Consider the following 21433-nt stretch of genomic DNA (forward strand, 5'->3'; position numbering starts at 1 on the left):
TTCTGCCCAGACCATCCCACTGAAATTCCTTTTAGTAAAGTCAAAACCTACCTCTGTATTGTCAAACTTGTTAGGCATATGTAGGTCCTCATTATCTATATTCCCTGAGCAGCATTCAACATGGGTGTCCTGGTTCTTTTCTTAAAACACACTTTGTTTGGCTCCAGTGACATTATACTTTCTTGGTTTTTCTTCCCTCCCACTGAAATACTTCTTCCAGTGTCCTTTTCTGCCTCCCATTTCTAAATGTTGGAGCGTCCAGGAACAAGTCCTCCATCCCTTCATTTTTCTTCTTTGATGTAATTTTATACACTTTCTATAGGCTAAGGACTTCCAAATCCTTATCTCCATCCTGGGCCGCTCCCCCTAGTATCAGACTTGCAGTCACTCAACTGCTCAATGACACCTCCCTAAGGATACCCAATGGGCCTCTGAGACTTAACCTAGTCAAACTGGACTCTGGATTCTCTGCTGCCCCCTGCATCTCCCAAGCTTCCCCAACTCTGCCATCAACCACCATCCCACCAGCTGCTCCTCCCACACCTGACCCTCACCCTACTCACCCTGCTCCTTCTCTTCCCTCACCCTTGTCAGTCCTACCTCTCACATGCATCACAACTCTGTCTGCTTCTTCCCACTCCTGCTTTGGGATCGCAGAATCTGCCATTTCTTTGTCCCAGAAGGCTCTGCTCCCCTCACCCCTCCTCAAGATCAACTTGACTGGCTCATATGGATCCTATTAAGAGGAACCTGTCCTGAGACTATGCCTTAGGGGATCATTTCTAGAGTTCATTCCTAGAGAAGTTTCTAACCATGAGGAAGGGGCCCAGAGTTCCCTCCTGAGGGTGAAGGCAGCTCTTGCAACTGCCTTTGCAGTTGATGACTGTTCTTCTCTCCCCTCATTTGTGTGAGTGGGGGCAATGCAGTCTGTGGGCTTCTCACTTAAAATAAAAAGAGTGGAGGATGTCAGGTTAGAACATCCCTCACTCCCACCCCTATGATTTTGTATCTTTTTTTTTTATTCACATCTTTATTTTGAAAATTCAAAACTGCAGACAGTGTAACAATTCCAACTTTAGATGTTTTTCAACCTTTCTATACAGTAAATATCAAAACCAGCCAGCCTTCCCCCCACACACACACATTTTTCCAACCACATGTCCATTACATCAGTCACAGCCCCTTTTCCAGAGAACTCCGTTCTCTATAGATCCACAGGGATCACTTTCCTCCCCCAAGTCTTCTGCATAATTCTTTTTCCAGGATAGGATATAACCCTAGATGGAGATGAGGTAAACTGAAGACAGGTACCAACAAAGGCCTGACTGATTGACAAAGTCCATCATCCATTTTCAGCACCAAACAGCAAGATCTTCACCAAGTCTTGTTTTTGTAGCCCCCATCCACAGCCCCCAGCACCACAAAGTCTGCAAGACAACTGAGTTTAGTCGAGTAACTTGATAAAAATAAAGCACCGATGGGGGGGGGAAAAAAGCCTATAATCACAATTTGTCACTTCCACATCAGACAGGAGTTGGCATTAGAACTTCCAACAGAGATCAATACAGAAGTGGGGAGAAAAAGTACCTTTGGCCACTATAATAGAAAACCTAGAGTGCTCCAAGGCATGGATTCAGCAAATATTTAAGAAACAAGCCATCAAAGCCTCAACCTTTGCTTACAATCTTTATTGAAGTTATACAAAAAGAATCCCCAAAAGTGAAAAAAATACATTATATACAAAAACACTCTCTTGGGAGGAAGGTTCTGTTCCCTCTCAACATGCAGTGCTTTCAACTGTAGCTCCAGCCTCCACTGTCTCCTCCACTGCAGCCCGGCTGATTTTGTATCTTGATCTACATTATTATGTCACATGGAACCTACTATAGCTGACAGTTTAGTTTCTCTCTCCCTCTCTCTCTCTCTCTCTCTCTCTCTCTCTCTCTCTCTGTGTGTGTGTGTGTGTGTGTGTCCCTATAAAATGAAAGCCCTAAGTAATAAATGTCTCCATCTCTTATGTTTAGTACTGTGGCCGCTCTATTGGTAAGGTTTTGCCACATGGAGGATTTCCAATGCATTGTGGCAAGAAGGAAGGGAGGGAGGGAAGCCCTGGGTACCTTCCTCAGCTCTCCAGGGAGTTGCTGTGTGACCTAGGGTAAGTCACACTTATTTCTATGGTTACTAGTTGGATGTGCAAACCCTCTTCCTAGCTCACTGACATCTTAAGGGAATCATATAATGTTGCTATAAAAGTTTAAGTTTTTCTAAGATGCTTTCCTAACTAAATGTTTCAAATCTCCAGATTAAAACCCCCATCTCTTAACTTTCTTTAAAGTACTCCCCTACACTTTGGTCTAGGTTGTGTGAGAACAGGTAACAACAGTTCACTCATTTCAGCAGACCATCTGCCCCTCCCCACCCTCCTGTGTCTTTCTCTCCTCTCATGTGCACCATCTAGGGGCTGGGCCTCATTTTCAGATGGACTCTGCTGCTAGCAGCAGCACAGCTTTCTCTCTTCCTCCTTTTCCATTTGTCTCACCTGAGGACTCTCCACCATGAAGACACAGGAATGGTCTGTAACTGTGAAGAGGTAAACAGCAGGGACCAAAATTATAGGAGCACAAGAGGGCACCTCGTGTGCGATGGAAACATTTGAGGAACATGCTGGTCCTGAGTCAGACAGGTGTGGAACTGAGGTGGATCCCACCATGACTAAGCAAAGAGTCAGCACCCTGGCGCTACCTGTCACCCAGCTCCTGGAAGGCTGAGGCAGGAGGATCTCAACTTCCAGGCCAGCCTTGGCAACTTAGCAAGACCCAGACTCAAAGAAAAATGAAAGTTCTGAAGATTCAGTTCAATGGTAGAGCCCTTGCCCAGCAGGTTGGGGGCCCTGGAGTGGATCCCCAGCACTGCAAACAACCCACTGCTCCTGCCTTGATGCATGTGGCATCTCCCCTCACCATTGCCCAGGGCTCTGAGGTCATGGCCAGGAGGAAGTTGACACCAACAACCCTTAGAAATGTGAGAACAGGCCCTTTCTCCAATCTCCATACCACTTACCAATATACAAAAATTTTCTTTTTTTCTTTTTGAGGGGCTGTGCTGGGGATCCATCCCAGAGCCTTATACATGCTGAGAACCTGTTCAACCACTGAGCCATACATACCCCAGTTCCTATAACACAAGGTGCCTTTGCCTCTAAAATCTACTACGGTTTATCTTTGATTTTGACAATGGTTTCAGAGGTTCCAGATCATCATCAATTGGCCTTGTTGTTTCTGGGTTCACGAAGAGGCAGCATATACTGAGGGTATCACAGAATGGAGCAAAACCACATATCTCATGGCTGGGAAGCACAAGACAGAGCAAGGACAGGCCAGGGTACCATTGTCCCCTTCAAGGACATGCTCTCCACAACCACATGTCCTCCCACTAGGCAGCACCTCTTCAAGATTGAAGCACATCCTAAACACACCTCTCTGTGGATCAAGGCTTTAGCACAGAGGGCTTGGGGACACTCAATGTCTACACTGTAGCACAGCCCTCTGGAACATGTTCACGGTTCCCACCTCCCCTCCTCTATCTGAATATAAGCCCCATGAAGGCAGGAGGCCCTCCCCACCTACCCTAGGCCCACTTCCTAGAGCATGAGCCCAGAGACTCCTGCATGCCAGGCAAGCACTGCAGCACTGAGCTGCACCCCCAGCCTGAGGACAGGATTTCTGTCTGCTTTGGACACTGGTGTTTCTGAGCATCTGTAATGGGGCGTACCAGCAGATGGGGAAGTGGTGAACAGAGGAATTAGGTCAGTCACACTGGGACATTATACTATGGTAATTTATGTGCACAGGTCAGCTTGAATGAGGTCACTGTGGCCACAGGGTATGTGGGAGGCCTCTCTGGGGCGATTGCTGGGCTCAAGCCCTTGGCTTTCTAAGCCAGGAAGGCTGATGACCTGCATGTGCAACCCAGGTCAGCCTGGCCAGCTCCTCAGGGCTGGAGCTCACACTAATGACTCAGGGTCAGTGACTCCAGGACAGAAGGCTCTGGCACCTGCTTGACCATGTTGGCCTCAGAACCTCCTTGAGGAGAGGGACAGGAAGGTAGGAGAGCCCAGGTCTGTCCCATTCTCCTCTCCAAGAGAAGAGGGGGCTGGTCTCTCTGACACTGGCTCTTATCTCTTCCTCATTACTGCATGTGGGTGCCCCAGGGAGCAGCCTGAGAGGGACTTTAGAGACAGGGTGTCTGCTGCAGTGGGCCTGGGGAGGGGCAGGGAGAGGTATAGGCAGACGGGCCACTGCCTTACAGACCTCAGCTGACCCCACAGGGAGCTGAAATTCTCCTTCAGTGCAGAGGTGTCTTACATGGGCCCAAATGGACCAGCCACTGGGTGTGGTCCCCAGGAAGGGTGTGACCCTGGGCCAGGTTGCTCTGTGCCCTTAGGTCACCTGCTGACCTCATTCCTAGCTGCTGGTTGGCAAGCACTTTGGGAAAGGGGAGTCTTGGGAGCGCCTGTCCTTTCCTGTTCTCGGGATTGAGCAGCACCCCTTCCAAGGAGCCCATCTGGCTTTAGAATCTGTGTTCATTTGAGATACATTAAAATGCCTCCATTACGTTTGGTACATGAACTGGCTGGAGTGTTGGGTGGTCTGTGCTCCACCTGGTACGGTCTCCCCTCCCTACCCGAGAGACTGAGAGGAACACTGAGGTGCATCTATAAAGGTTTATTTTCTTTGGGACAGGGGTGGGAAGAGATGTTTAGAGTGGCGGCTGAAGGCAGCTCAAACCCTGACTGGCCTTCTGGGCTGGGCGGGCCTCAGTGTCCCAGCTATCTGCAGCAGGTGTGCTCCTCCAGCTGGGTGGCATTGCTCCTGTCACGGGCTCCCCAGCTTCGGTCAAAGGCGGGGCGGCACGCAGGGTGGGGTCGCTGGTGCACTCATCTGTGGGAAGGACCATAACAGCGTGGGCATCCTGGGGGTGCGCAGAGCTCCGGAACCTCCACCCCTGTGTCCCCTGCAGGCACCCGCCCCGCCAACCCTCCCCAGTAGCTCACCTGCGTTTCAACCTCAGCCTGGGGGGCTTTTGCTGCTCTTCTTCCAGCACAGCTTCAGGATGTGCTTGCCTGGCCACGTTGGAAGTTTCTTGTGGAAGCAGTGCAGCATTTCCATGTTCCTCCTGAACCTCATTGTCTTCTCCTGGCAGTTGATTAAAATTCTCAGTCGGCGCCTTATCTTGTGGCTCTGGTACTGCAGGGATGGATGCAGGTGAGTGGGATCAGGGAGGCGGTGGGAAAAGTAGGGGCATGCACCAGGCCAGGCAGGTGCAAGGAGTACATGCTGGGCTTCAGGGTGCCAGAGTGCAAGTGATAATCATGGGACTGAGGTCCTGGGGGGAGACGGATCTGGAGAGAGGTCAAGGGTGGGTGCAAAATGGACAAAACACTTCCATTTTCAGGCGACAGGTGACCAGTTCTCAGTAACAGCCCTCAGCATCCTCACCGTCACTTGTGGGACAGGTCTCCCATGGGATACTGCAGGAGACCTTCTCTCCAACTCTGGGACATCACTGGTATGCCCTCCTCTGTCATCTGCCTATTAGATGCCTATTGCATAACTTCCCTTTGCCCCATTGTGTAAATTTCATCCCTAGGCCCTTGCAGAGGGCCCCCTGACCATATGCAGAGCACACACAAACCTTTTCTCCCATTTCTGGCTTTGCCTTTGCAACCTACCACCAATCTGGTAGGTCTCACTTGGATACATGATCCAATGCTCACCCTACTGTAGCCATCCAGATGGCTTTCAGGGCCCTGAACTCTGGGGAGAACATGAAAACCTGGTACCTCAGACCTTCAAAGAAGCCAACACACAGTAGGGAGGCTGTAGGGTTGCCCACCTGCCCAGTCTCCCTTATTCTACAGCTCCACATAGAGCCACCTGTGGCCTGGGCAGAACTGATCAGATTTCTTTAGCTCTGTCATAGCTGGAATTAAAAGGAATTGGCTGGGGCTGGGGCTGTAGCTCAGTGGCACGGCGCTTGCCTCGCATGCATGAGGCACTGGGTTCGATCCTCAGCACCACATAAAAATAAATAAAAGAAAGGCTTTCTGTCCATCTACAATTATAAAAAATTTTTAAACAAAAAAAAAAAATGGAGAATCAGCTGGACATACGGCAAAAGAGAATTGGGCTAGGTGTCTAGCAGAACCTCCTTACAGATACTTGAGTGGTCCTTCTTCTAAGGCCAGCTTAGATCAGTAGCCGTTTGAACGTGAGGTCAGCTATCTGTGGCTGAGAGCAGCTGGTGCTTGGTGGAGAAGACCTAGAATTGCAGGTGGGACAGAACCGCCAATCCTCCAACTAGTCCAGATGAGAGGACCCAAGAGGTCCAGCAGAGGCCTCCCCACTGCATTCTCCCTGATCCAACCCCAAGCCCAGTTACTGGAAAAGCATCTCTCTCAATTTCTTGCATCCCCTATGTGGATGGGATCAGTGTGCAGCAGCCCCTTCTACCCCTCAAGACTGGCTTCTCCCAAGGACTCCCTCTTTCCTAGCCCCTGTCCATCCTTAGGCACTGATCATGGCTGGCCTACTGAGATGGTCCACAGTAGTACCTGGGTCGTCTCCATTCTCAATCATGATCTTTTTGCCCCCGCTTGGGCACATCTGAATGTAGCACGCAGAGGTGAAGGCCAGCAGGCCAAGGAAGCAGGCGGGCAGCAGAGTGCTGGGCATCCTGTTGCTCCCGGGGAGGCCAGGGAACAGTGCTCGTGGACGGGCTGTGTGCTGCTGCCTTGGTGGTTTATCTATTTATGTGGGATGGTGTTCCCTCAGAGACAATGTGGCAGCCACCTGTGTCATCCTAAGAAAAACAAGAAAAAGAGCAAGACAGTAAAACACCATGTCCCTGAAACGCCCCTTTCCGTTCCCAAGGAGCTAGCCAAGTCAATGGCACACTTAAAGCAGCCCCAGACATGAATGTCTGTATAGGTATTATCTTGAAGAATTCTCTCTCTCTCTCTCTCTCTCTCTCTCTCTCTCTCTCTCTCTCTCTAAGTGACTATAGCAAACAAGTGCTACCTGTAGAAACTGCTTTCTTGGACATTCATGAAGCTGCTTGGGATGCTGGCTCTATGATGTGACAACATAAGCTACAACGTCACTGTTTCTGACCTAACCTATAACCCCCTCTCCCTGTCTGGTGTGGAATCTAGCACTGTGCTCTTCCAGGCCACCATCACTGGGCCATGCACTGTGAAAGACAGAGGTGTTGTGAGTCTTGCCTGTCGCCAAGGGACCTCTCCTGAAAGAGGTTTCCAACATCCTGTGCATCACACTCCATCTCAGGGCATGTTCCTGGGGTCTTAGAAAAGTATCCACTGCCCCAGCACAACTGGCTGGGACATAACCAGCTCCTTTCTCCAAGGCTTGCACAGCCACCAGGCCCCAAGCCATCTGCAGTGTTTAAGGCATCTGAGTGCACACTTCCGTCTGTCTGTGCAGAATATGGAAAAGGAAGGGCTCAGGTGACCAGAATTTTATTGACCACACTGTGATACAAACTGCTGTAGTTATGACTCAGATTTGGGAAGAGGGACAGGCAGGGTGTCACCTGGAGATCATCTTTGAGCACTCTGGCTGTTCAGAAGAGGCTGAGGGTCAAAGAGCCCTTTCCACCTATCAGAGCCCTAGAGTGGGGGCAGAAGAATGAAGGGGCTGCTGTGTTCAGAGAAGAGTCAGGCTCCACCGTGGGAGCGGTGATACAAGGGACAGCCATGCCTGTCACCTTGAGAATTTCTCTGAAAGCAGTTTTCAACAACCTGTGTATCACAATCCATCTCAGGGTGTCTTCCTTGGGATCTCACCAAATTATACCACCACCATACCACAACTGGACATTACAAAAGCCTTTCTAGAAGCCTATCATAGCCGCTAGGTCCCAAACCATCTGCATTGATTCAGGTGTGTGGAGACACACATGGTTTATCTGTGCAGAAGATGGTAGAGGATGGGGTGCAGGCCACTGGAATGTCATTGGCCACAGAAACTGCCATGATTGTGACTCTGAATTTGGACAGAAGACCAGAGTTCACTTAAAGACCACCTCCAAGCACTCTTGCTATTCAGAAGAGGCTGGGGTTCAAATGGCCTCTTGCGTCTGAAAAAGCCCCTAGAGTGAGGACAGGAGGATTTAAGGAGCTGGTGTGTTTGTTAGGAGCAGAGTGGGCCTCCAGGCTAGGACTGGTGATGCAGGGGACAGCCAGGGTTGTGGGGTTCCATTCAGTTAGCACTGTTGCAGGACAAGTGACCAGGAAAGACACCCCTAGTATGGCCAATTCAAAGGTTTTGAAAAGAGAGTTCATGCCAGCAGCCTCATGGGCAAGGTAGCCACTGTCATGGGGTCAAAAGAAGGCCACAGAAGCCCAGGGGATTGTTCCCAAGGGGACGGATATGGAGGGACATGGCAGACTTCAAGGAGAAGCTGAGGATGCTCCTACCACCCACACACCACCACAGGGCACGATTCAGGGACTCAGGCCCTGAGACTGGGAGCATTTTGGAAACAATTTGTGGCATGTCCCCCATCTTGGCCCTCATAGCCAGGAACATTGGTCTTGGGAAGCTACTCGAAGGAGCAAGATCTCCAGGCCCTGTAAGGCTCAAAGGTACACAAATACCTCCTAGACCTGAGCACCACCTACTCCAACTCTAGGAACTTAGTCAAGTACTGTGACAGAGCCTTTAGTGGTTGGGGAAAGTCTCTTCACTGTGTTGACTGGCTACATTTCAAATATAGCATCTCATGGACCCCAGACAACCCACATTCCTACTACACTTCCCTTGTAATTATGCCTTCAGAAAAGGACTTTTCCACACTTTCTGTAACTTTATATTCCCTATTCCTCAACTCCTGATGTTGAGTCATACATCTTTTAAAAAGGGAAGACTTAGCTCTTTAACCCTTCCCCATCACATGTACCCTCCATCCACTGTCACCTTCATACAATGGTGTCATAAAGATTAGAGCAGTATTACCATTTTGGTTGATATCACACCCTTCTGAGGTAAGCCATTTGGTTTATATGATGATGCTTCAATCTCAGAACAGCTTTATGTGTTTCCTGGAGTTAGTGATCAACTTGATTTTTTGGTTCATTTACCATGTTTATCCGCAAGCCAATTTTCATTCTTCAACTTCCTCCACTCAGGCTTCTGCCCAGACCAGCACACTAAAACTCCTGTTATCAAGGTCATAAATTTGTTGCCAGACTTGGTAGGCAAGACCAAATCCTCATTGACAATACTCCGTGAGCAGCATTCAACATGGTTGCCTTGGTCCTTTCCTTGATGCACACTTCCTTTGACTCCAGTGACATTACATTTACCTGGCTTTTCTTCCCTCATACTGGACACCTTCCCAGTGTCCTTTCCTGAAGTTACACCTCCCCAGTGACACCTCCCTGTGGATATCCAATGGGCCTCTGAGACTTAACATAGTCAAGCTGGACTCTGGATTCTCTGCTGCCCCCTGCATCTCCCAAGCTTCCCCAACTCTGCCATCAACCACCATCCCACCAGCTGCTCCTCCCACACCTGACCCTCACCCTACTCACCCTGCTCCTTCTCTTCCCTCATCCTTGTCAGTCCTACCTCTCACATGCATCACAACTCTATCTGCTTCTTGCCAGTCCTGCTTTGGATCCTACCATTTCCTTGTCCCAGAAGGCTCTGTTCCCCTCGTCTCTGCCCAGGATCCTCTTAACTGGCTTATATGGGCCCTAGGGAGAGGAACCAGTTCTAAGATTATGCCTGCAGGGATCATTTCTAGAGTTCATTCCTGGAGAAGTTTCTCTGATCTTGAAGAGTACTGGAAATCACAGGGAAGAGGCCCAGAGTTCCCTCCTGAGGGACATCTCTTGGTGTTGCTTTACTGAAACTGCCTTTTACCATTGATGACTGTTCTTCCCTTTAGAGGGGTGACAAGGGAGAAATGCAAATCTCCAGATTAAACCCCAAGTCTCTTAACTTTTTTTAAAGTACTCCCCTCCACTTTAGTCTAGGTTGTGTGAGAACAGGTAACAACAGTTCATTTGAAACATTCATTTCAGTAGACCCTCTGCCCCTCCCCACCCTCCTGTGTCTTTCTCTCCTCTTATGTGCACCATCTAGTGGCCCTGCCAGTGTCCCAGGGGCTGGGCCTCATTTTCAGATGGACTCTGCTGCTAGCAGCAGCACAGCTTTCTCTCTTCCCCCTTTTCCATTTGTCTCACCTGAGGACTCTCCACCATGAAGACACAGGAATGGTCTGTAACTGTGAAGAGGTAAACAGCAGGGACCAAAATTATAGGAGCACAAGAGGGCACCTCGTGTGCGATGGAAACATTTGAGGAACATGCTGGTCCTGAGTCAGACAGGTGTGGAACTGAGGTGGATCCCACCATGACTAAGCAAAGAGTCAGCACCCTGGCGCTACCTGTCACCCAGCTCCTGGAAGGCTGAGGCAGGAGGATCTCAACTTCCAGGCCAGCCTTGGCAACTTAGCAAGACCCAGACTCAAAGAAAAATGAAAGTTCTGAAGATTCAGTTCAATGGTAGAGCCCTTGCCCAGCAGGTTGGGGGCCCAGGAGTGGATCCCCAGCACTGCAAACAACCCACTGCTCCTGCCTTGATGCATGTGGCATCTCCCCTCACCATTGCCCAGGGCTCTGAGGTCATGGCCAGGAGGAAGTTGACACCAACAACCCTTAGAAATGTGAGAACAGGCACCTCTCTTATTCTCTATGGCTCTTACTAATCTACAAAAGCCCGTTTCTTTTCTTTTGGGGGAAGGTCATACTAGGGATGAAGCCCAGACCTTGCACATGCTGAACACCTGCTCAACCACTGAGCCACACCCCAACTCCTCTAACATAATGTGTTTCTTGCTACTAAAATATATTATTATTTAGCTTTGTTTCTAAACTCTTTTGTTAGGTTTTCCTATCATAGCAAAATACCTGAGGCATTAATTTATAAAGATTTAAGTTTGATTTGGCAATGGTTTCACGTGTTCCAGGCCATCACCGGTTGGCCTTGTTGCTTATGGTCCATGGCGAGGCAGCATATACTGGCAGAATCACAACGTGGAGCAAAACCCCTCACCTTTGGCTAGGAACAAGGATTGGCCAGGTTTCCACTGTCCCCTTCAAGGACATGCTCCCAAAAACCACAAGTCCTGCCACTAGGCGCCACCTCTTTAAGATTGAATCACATCCTAATAACACCATCCTAAGTACCTAGTCTTTTAAAACAGGAGGCTTTGGGGACCCTCAGCATCCACACAACAGCTTTAGCCCTCTGGAACATGTTCACTGTTTCCCACCTCTCTCCTCCACCTAAACATAAGCCCCCTGAAGTGGGACACTCAGCTCACGTACCCTACGTATGCTCTTTCCTAGTCCCTGCCAGTTCTTGGGCACTACCCACTACCTGCAGGCCCAAGATGGGCCATGATGATACCTGACTCCTCTGCATTCTCATTCATGGCCATATTGCCACACTTTGGGCAGTTCTGGATGTAGCAATGGGAGGTGAAGGCCAGAAGGCCAAGGAAGAAGGCGGGCAGCATTGTGTTGGGCATCCTGTCACTCTTGGTAGGGCACTGGGCACAGCGCTGCTGTGCTGGCTGGTCACTATTTATGCGATCACATGTTTCCTCAGAGGAGATTTGGTATCCACCTGTGTCATCCTTAAAAAGCAAAAAAAAGAAGGGCAGTAAAACACTATGTACCAGAACCACCCCTTTCTGTTCCCAATAACCTAGGCAAGTCAACGGAACACTGGAAGCAGGCCCAACCTGAATGTCCATATAGGTATTATCATGAAGAGCATCATTTCTCTCTCTCTCTCTCTCTCTCTCTCTCTCTCTCTCTCTTTCTCTCCATACACACCACACACACACACACACACACACACACATACACACACATACATCTTTCTCTAGCACTGGAAACTATAGAAAAATGGTGTTATCTGTACAAATTGCTTGTCAGACATTCACAAAGCTGCTTGGGATGTAGGCCCTATGATGGGGCAAAGTATGCTATGATGTCACTGCTTCTGACCTAACCTATAACCCCCTCTCCCTGCCTGGTGTGGAATCCTGCACTGTGCTCTTCGAGGCCGCTATCACTGGACAATCCACTATGAAATACAGAGGTGCTATGAGTCTTGCCTGTCGCCAAGGGACCTTTCCTGAAAGAGGTTCCAACATCCTGTGCATCACACTCCGTCTCAGGGTGTGTTCCCTAGAATATCAGCAAACTATCCCACTGTCCTAGCACAACTGGACTGGATCATCACAAATCTTTCTCCAGAAGGCTCCCACAGCCACCTGGTCCCAGACCTTCTGCAATAATTCAGGTGTCTGGGGACACATGCTGGTTTGTCTGTGCAGAAGATGGTAGAGGAGGGCACAGGTCACTGTAATGTCACTGGCCACAGTGTGAAAGGAACTGCTCTGATTGTGACTCTGGATGCAGGGGGACAGGGACAGACTGGGTGTCCCCTAGAGTCATATCCAAGAATTATGGCTGTCCAGAAGAGGCCGGGGGTCAAAGGGCCTCTTCCTGACACAGACCCTAAAATAAGGGCAGTGGATCTAAGGGCTGCTGTGTTCAGATCAGGGTCAGGCTCCAGCCCAAGAGTGGTAATAGAAGGGACAGTCAGGTTTGCAGGGTCCCATCCAGTTAGCCCTATTGCAGGACAAGTGACCAGGAAAGACACACCCATTGTAGCCAGTACTGGAAAAAAACAAGGATCATTTCATGACTGTCCTGTCTAGAGCATCCCTCACTCCCACCACTATGATTTTCTAACTTGGTTCTATATGAATACATCACATGGCACCTACTACAATTTTGCAAGTTTAAAAGACTACAAGTTTTGTTTTTGTTTGTTTTTGTGCGTGTCCCTGTAAAATAAAATTTCCAAGGAAGAAATGTCTTCATCTCTTATGTTCAGTACTATGGCCCCTCTACTGATAGAGGGCTTGCCACATGGGGGGATTTCCAATGCATTATCGCAAGAGGGAAGGAGAGGGAGAATCCCTGGGAACCAGTCTCATCTCTCCAGAGAGTTGCTATATGACCTAGGGCTATATGACAAGCAAGCCACACTTGTTTCCATGGTTACTTATCAGGTGTACCAACCCCTCTTCCTAGCTCACTGATACCTTAAAGAAATCGGATAATGGTGCTAGAAAAGGTTAAGGTGTTCTAGGATGCTTTCCTAACTAAATGTTGCAAATATCCAGATTAAACCCCCCATCTCTTAACTTTCTTTAAAGGACTCCCATATTACCCTTAGACCAGGTTATCGGAGAATAAGTAACAGTTAACTGATTTCAACAGACTGTCTGCCCCTCCACGTTCCTCCCCACCCCTCCTGCATATTCTCCCCTCTTCTCTGCACCATCTACACTGCCAGTGTCCCAGCAGTGTGGACTTCATTTTCAGAAACTAACCATGGTGGCTACTGGGGCTATGAAAGTTGTTTCTCTCCTCAAACCATTCTGGGGTGGGCACCAGGAGGATTTGTGATGGAAAGGAACTAGAGGTGTCTGAAAGTGGAGAAAAGGAGATCTTATTCAAATTGGCCATGGCAATGCCTGTGATACGCACAGGGTATTTAAGGAAAGCTGTCAAAGAAACCAGGAGTGTATCAGTCAGCTTTCAGCTACTGTCACAAATTTCCTCAGATCACCAACTTACGAAGAGAGAAAGTTTATCAGATCTCATTTTTCACTGGTTTCAGTCCATGGTCAGTTGCCCAATAGGTCTTGGGCCTGTGACCAGGAAGGCATCAAGGTGGGGAGGAGGAGAAGGGGCAAAGTCATTCCCTCATGGCCAGGAACCATTGAGAGGAAGAGGAGGGGCTGGGTCCTAATAAGCCCTTCAAGGGCAGACCCCAATGAAAGGAAGACCTGTCACCAGGCCCTACCTCTTGAAGTTTCCACCCCCTCTCAAGAGTGCCAACCCTGGGACTAATCCTCTAGCACATAGGCATTTGGGAACAAGCTGTAGCAAGGAGCTTGGAGTTGGGGAAGGATGATATTGTCTACATTTGATTATGGTTGGAAAATTATTAAAATGAATATGTTTATCAAAACTCCCAGAACTTGGGCTGGGGATATAGCTTAGTTGATAGAGTGCTTGACTCACATGAACAAGGCCCTGAGTTCAAACCCCAGCACCACAAAAAAAAAAAACAACTCACAGAACTCTACATCAAAATCCGTAAATTTCACCTGATGCAAATTGTACCCTAAAACAAGGAAAGTTAGGTGCAATAGCCTCTTCCTTCAGTCCCAGCTGCCCAGGAGGTTGAGGCAGAAGCATTGAATGCATTAATTTAAAACCAGACTAGGCAAAGTAGTGAAATCCTGTCTCAAAAAAAAAATTGGGGGTGGGGGGGACTGGGGTTGTGGCTCAGTGGTAGAGTGCTTGCCCAGCTTGCGTGATGCACTGGGTTCGATCCTCAGCACCACATAGAAATAAAATAAAGATACTGTGTCCACCAATATCTAAAAAACAAAATATTTCTTAAAAAACTTTTTTAAAGAAAGACCAGAAGGTGTAGCTTGGTGTTAGAGTTCTTGCCTAGCATTTGCTAGACCCTGGATATCTTTATCAAAACTCACAGACCTCTACACCTAAAACAGTGAATTTTCCTCATGTGCTAAAGTAAAGGCTTCGCCGTCATTTTTCATGCTTCTCCTTCCTTCTGGCATCCCTGTCTCCTCTCTCTTTATTCTCCCCATCATTACTTCTTTCTCTCTGGGGAAGAATTTCGTTACCCTAACCCATTCTCTAGAGGGCCACCAAAAGCCTCTGCTCTTTCCCCTCCCCCTGGCCCAACTGACACTGTCTTTGGCTTATATATATGACTCTTCTATCCCCAGTACCACTTCCCCCTTGTCTGGGGTGGATTTGCCCAGCACTTTGGGTACTGAAACTGCCGTGGCAGGCTCAGTGGTCCATGCATCATGCAAGTTCCTTGTCCCTCCCCCAGAGACCTAGACAGACACTAGGTTGCATTTACAAAGGTTTATTTTCCATGCTTCAGGGTCCCACTCCAGAGTATGGGGGTGGCAGGTGGGGGGTGGCTCAGTAGGTGACAGACTTTGTGAGCTCAGGAGACTCAGGTGCCCCACAAGCTGCAGCAGCCAGAATAGCAGGTACCTGTGGGCAGGTGCAGATGTGCGGCATTGTCCAGTCATTGGCTCCTGCAACTTGTCAAAGATGTCATGTACCCAGTGTCACTCACACAGCTCTCTGAGCAAAGGAACTCATGAGTGTGGGCGCTCTGGGATTGAGCACAGCTCTGGGGCCTCAATCTCTGTGTCCCCTGTGGGAACCTGTCCTGCATGCCTGACCTAAATGCACACCTTAGTTGCAACACTGGCCCAGGGCATCACAGTGTCCCCCCTCCGAAAATCTTCAGACCGGACTGACAGGGCGACCTCAGAAAGTTCTTATCCAAGCAGCGCAACATCTGGATGGTGTGCACGAAGCACCCTCACCCATCAGACCAGCAGATGTTGGGCCCCATGCAACGCCCCATCCTTGGGGTCACAGAAACACCCATGAGGGGATGGAAACAGTTGAGCTGGAGGAGAGAGGTGGTGGGGAAAGTGGGGGCTTGAGGTTGGGCAAGTGCAAGGGGCACATGCTGGGGTTCAGGGCTCAGGGGTGCAGGTCCTTGAGCCAGGCAAATCTGGACAGTGGTCAAGGGCAAAGGTAAAATGGACTAAGCTGGTTTTCAGTGACTTGATGATCAGCTCTCAGGAATAGCTGTCAGCATCCTCACTTCCAGATGTGGGACAAGTCTCCCCTGGGTTACAGCAGGGGGACCTTCCCCTTCAACTCTGGGCCATCACTGGTGTGCACCCCTCTGTCATCTGCCCACACGACCCCTATTCCTCCACTTCTCCTGTCCCATTACTCAGACTTGATCCCTAGCCTCCTGTAGAGGGAAGGGGACTTTCCTTTCCAACTGTGGGGCCATCACTAGTGTGCACCTCTCTGTGAACTGCAACCCCCAATACAGAACTTCCCCTGCCCCATTACTCCAACTTGATCCTATCCCCCTCCAGAGAGTCCCTGAGCCATGCAGAGCACACACAGGTCCCTCCTCCCAAGTCTGGCCTTGCCCTTGTAACCCACCACCAACCTAGTGGGCCTCACTTGGGTCTATGATCTAATGCTCATCTTACTAGAGTCCCCCAAGTAGCTTCCAGGGTCCGGAACCTCAGGGAGAATAAGCACAACTGGTACCTCAGAATTTTGAAACAGCGAAGCACCCAGTAGGGGAGCTGTGGGGTTGCCCGCATGCATAGTCTAACTTATTCTATATCTCCAATGGAGCCCCCTGTGGCTTGGGCAGAATTGAGCATGGTGATCAGATTACCTTCAGCTCTGCGACAGCTGGAATTAAAGGAATCAGCTGGACACACAGCACAAAAGAATTGGGCTAGGTACCCAGCAGAACTTCCTTATAGGTGCTTGAGTGGTCCTTCTCAGTCCAGCTCAAATCAATGGCCATCTGTGTGTGGGATCAGCTACCTGTGGCTGGGAGAAGCTGGTGTTGGGCAGGGAAGGCCTGGAATTGCAGGTGGAACAGAGTCTTCAATCTTCCAGTTTGTCTGGATGAAAGGACCCCACAGGCCCAGAGCTTCCCCCACTGCATTTTTCCTGATCCAGCCCCAAGCCCAGTTATTGAGGAAGCATCTCTTATTTTCTTGCATCCCCTGTCTGGGTGGGGTCAGTGTCTGGCAGCCTCTTCTGACCCTCCCAAGCTACCCAACATCCTGATCCTTTCTAATCCTCTCTGAGGCCCTTCTGCCCAGACATACCTCCTCTACCCAGCCTCTCCCCTCCAGACTGGCTTCTCCTAAGAATTCCCTCTTTCCTAGACCCTGCCAGTCTTTAGATACCACTCATTAACAGCAGCCCTAAGATGAACTACGGTGATGCCTGCTTCAGTTTCATATCAGACATGGCCCTCCTGCCACCTTTTGGCAAAAGAGGAGGAGAAGGCCAGCAGACCAAGGAAGAAGGTAGGCAGCATGGTGTCTGTCAGGCATCCTGGCACCTGGGTGGGGCACTGTGTGCACACCGTCACGTTGGCTGTGTACTGCTGCCTTGGCAGGCTGCCTATTGAAGTCCCGAAGTGTTGCCTCACTGGAGATTTGGTGACCACCTATATCATTCTTAAAACAAAGGAGGACAGTAAAACACCATGTCCCTGAACCACCCCTTTCTGTTCCCAATAACCTAGGCAAGTCAATGGAACACTGGAAGCAGGCCCGACCTGAATGTCCATATAGGTATTATCCCTCCCTCCTTCTCTCTCTCTCTCTCTCTCTCTCTCTCTCTCTCTCTCACACACACACACACACACACACACATGAAACTACAGCAAACTAGTGCTATCTGTAGAAACTGTTTTCTGGGACATTCACGAAGCTGCTTAAGATGCTGGCCCTATGATGGGACAATGTAAGTTACGCTGTCACTGCTTCAGACCTAACCTATAGTCCTCTCTCCCTGCCGGGTGTGGAATGCAGCACTGTGGTCTTCCAGGCCACCATCCCTGGGCAATGTACTGTGAAAGTCCAGGATGCTGCCTGCCTGGCATGTCACCAACGGACCTTTGTCCAAAGCAGTTCCCTTTTCCTTTTTTTAAGCACAAAAGCAATTTTCCACAACCTATACATCACAACCTGTCTCTGAGTGTCTTTCTTGGTGTCTCAATAAACTATCCCACTGCCTTAGCATGACCGGGCTAGAACTTTATGAACCCTTTTGAAGGCTCCCACAGCCACTAGGTCCCAAACCATCTGCAGTGATTCAGGCATCCGGGGACACACAAGGGTCTGTTTGTGCAGACATTAGGAGAGAAAATGTACAGGCCACTGCAATGTCATTGGCCACAATGTGACAGAAACTGTTGCAACAGTGACTCTGAATTCAAAGAGAAGCACAGACTGAGTGTCACCTGGAAATCATTTCCAAGCATTCTGGCTGCCAGGAGAGGCTGGGGGTCAAAACAACACTTGCACCAGACACAGCCCCTAGAGTGGGGACAGAAGGATCTAAGGGGCTGGTGTGTTAGGAGTAGAGTCAGGCTCCAGCCCAGGAGTGGTGATGCAGGGGACAGCCATGTTTGTGGGGTCCCATCCAGTTAACCCTGAAGTAGGATAAGTGACCAGGAAAGACACACCTAGTGTGGCCAGTGCAAAGTCTTTAGAAAAGAAATCCCTGTCAGCAGCCTCGTGGGCAAGGTAGCCACTGTCATGGAGTCAAAGGAAGGTCCCAGAAGCATAAGGGAATGTTCCAAAGGGATCGGCAGATTCAGGAGGAAGCTAAGGATACTCCCAGCACACCCACACCACTACGGGTCAGGGACAAGGGACTCAGGCCCTGAAACTGAGGGCCTTGGGGACAACTTCATGGCATGTCCTCCACTACAGCTCTCCCAGTAAGAAACCTGGGTTCGGGGCTACTATGGAGTACAAGAACTGCAGACACAGTAAGGTTAACAGGTGCAGGGACAACCCCACGGGACATGACAGACGCCTGCCTCAACTGTTACCACCTCCTGGACCCTAAGCAAGTGCCATGTCAGGCCAGAGTGGGAGTGGGGTCCTTGAGAGCTCTGGGCCTGGGGTGGGAAGAGAAGGAACAACAAATGGACCCAGCCCAGGAAAGCTGCTGTGTCCCTGACCTCAGGCTGGCAGGTCTAAAGGGCTGCAGCCCCCTTCCCCAGGCCACTGGAGTGCCACTCTGGTCCCACCCAGGCTGGGAATCCGTGCCTCTCAGGCTGTGCACACTCCCCAGTTCGCCCAGCCTCTGCAGGTGCTCTGCTCATCTCCAGGCATGAGGGCACTTTAAGGAAACTCCAGGGGATACGTGGAGTCACCCGACCAAGGACATTGAGAAGTGGGGTAGACAAGAAGGGAGGCTGCCACACTGAGGGCCTGACAACAAACCTTTCAGAAATGACCTTGTAGGTGCATCTCTACACCATGTACAACCAGAGAATTGAAATGTTGCACTCCATTTGTGTATGATAAATTGAAATGCATTCCACTATCATGTACAACCACGTAGAAAAAATTTAAAAATAAAATAAAATAAAGAAAGAAACGACCTTGTAGGGATTAAAAAGCCTACAAAAAGAAGTCATGGGCAGTTCATACTAGGGATACTAGAGACCAGTGGCCAGGGGCAGACCTGGACTATACTGCTTGGAGCTTCCTGGTTGCGCAGGTCACTGATCTCTATGTCTCATTTTCCTCCAGTGTAAGTAAGGCAGAGCAGTAGCCACTGAACAGTGTTGTTGTGGACACTGAATATTTAATAAGCAAAAGCTTGAAAAGAGTGCTTGTGCCATTGTGCAGTTTATTAAGCATAGTATATTATCAATGTCATTGTATATGTATGTATATATATACACACACACACACACACACACACACACTGAGGATTGAACACAGGTGGCCTAGAATATAACTGGCTCAGGTTCTGTCTTGGATGGTCTCCCATAGATCCCAACACTGATCTTGTGGGAGACCAGGGGGTCTCATGACTTACAGGAACCTTTTCACTCAGGTCCAAAAATCTACCATGCAAAACAAGGGGCACAGCAGAATCCACGTATGGAATAGCAACCTTGGGACCAGCCCACAGCATAGTTCTTGAAAATTCAATATTACTACACTAGGCACAAAAATAGAAGATACTTCCCCAAACAAAGGCTCAGCAGGAATGATTGAGGGGCACAAGCCCTGGGATTGGCCAGGACATCCCAGTTTCCATCAGCCAGGCCTGCCAGGGTCATCATTCTAAGACTTGCCTCCCACACCAGACCCCATTAAAGACCCCAAACTCTACCTGGGTGCAGAGGCTAGAGAGCCTGCTTCACCCAATACCCACCACTAAGAGCACTCAGTGAATGGGAAAGTCTCTTTACTGTGTTGACTGGTTACATTTCAAATACAGCATCTCACATGTCACATGAATCCCCAGACAACCCACATTCATTCCACACTTTCCTTATGGTTTTCCTCTCCAAAACAACTTTTCCACACTTTCTGCAACCTTATATTCCCTATGCTTCAACTCCTAATGTTGATTCAGACATCTTTTTAAAAGGGAAGATTTCTCTCTTTAACCCCTCCCCATCACATGTACCCTCCATCCACTGTCGCCTTCATACAATGATGTCTTGAAGGGTAGAACAGCATTACTGGTTTGGTTGCAATCACACATTCTGAGCTAAGTCATGTGGTTCATATGATGACCCTTTTAGCTCAGAACAGCTTTTTGTATTCCCTCGAGTTAGTGATTGCCTTTGTTTCTCATTTGTGGATCATCTGCCATGCCAACCCACAAGCCAACTCATTCTTCAATTCCCTCCACTCAGGCTTCTACCCAGACCAGCCTACTGAAACTCCTGTTATCAAGGTCATAAACTCTTTCTGTGTTGTCAAATTTTGTGGGCATGTCTATGTCCTCATTATCCATACCCCCCGAGCAGCATTCATCATGACTGCCCTGATCCTCTTTTCAAAACATACTTTGTTTGAGTTCAGTAACACTACCCTTACCTGGTTTTTCTTCTCTCACACTGGACATTTGTTCATAAAGTCCTTTTCTGCCTCCTTCTAAATGTTGGAGCATCTAAGAACACAGTCCTCTGTCCCTTCACCTCTTTGAGGTGATTTTACATGATTCCCAAATCCTTGTCAGTCCTACCTCTCACACACATCATAACGCTGTCTGTGTCTTGCCACTCCTGCTTTGGGATCCCAGAACCTGCCATTTCTTTGTCCTAGAAGTCTCTGCTCCCCTCACTCCTCCCTAGGATCTGCTTGACCGGCTTAAATGGCTTCTCTTCAGAGAAACATTCTCTATTTTCCTGTCTAAAGCACTGTTCTCTCCCACCTCTATTATTTCTCACCTGAGTCTATATTAATATGTCACATGGCACTTAGTACAGCTTGAAGTTCAGTGTGTGTGTGTGTGTGTGTGTGTGTGTGTGTGAGTATGAGAGAGAGAGAGAGAGAGAGAGACTATAGAATGAAAGCCCCAAGGAAGACCTGTCTCCATGTTTCATGTTTAGAACTCAAGCTCCACTCCTGGTAGAGAACTTGCCACCTGTGAGGTTTTTAATACACCATGGCAAGAAGAAAGGGAGAAAAGCCCTGGGGCCCAGTCTCAGCTCCTCAGCTCGCCAGGGAGTTGCTGTGTGACCTAGGGCAAGTCATACCTGTTCCTCAAGTGACTTCCTTGATGTCCAAACCCCATGTTTTGGTCAATTTTTTATGTCACTGACTAAAATAGCCAACAAGAACAACTTAGATTAGGAAAAGTTTGTCACTTGCAGTT

The 21433-nt window shown here is 49.1% G+C and overlaps 1 non-coding gene and 1 pseudogene across 1 annotated transcript; both read left to right on the top strand.

Moving 5' to 3' along the window:
• The first annotated feature begins 757 nt into the window (after positions 1-757).
• LOC125619257 lies at positions 758-934 on the top strand (annotated as a pseudogene).
• An 8865-nt stretch (positions 935-9799) lies between these two features.
• On the top strand, positions 9800-10006 carry LOC125619256. Its single transcript, XR_007350749.1, has one exon. It is a non-coding gene; the product is annotated as a small nucleolar RNA U3 (small nucleolar RNA).
• The last annotated feature ends 11427 nt before the right edge of the window (positions 10007-21433 follow it).

Source organism: Marmota marmota, unplaced genomic scaffold (genome assembly GCF_001458135.2).
Source record: "Marmota marmota marmota unplaced genomic scaffold, marMar, whole genome shotgun sequence".
Taxonomy (NCBI): Eukaryota; Metazoa; Chordata; class Mammalia; order Rodentia; family Sciuridae; genus Marmota; species Marmota marmota.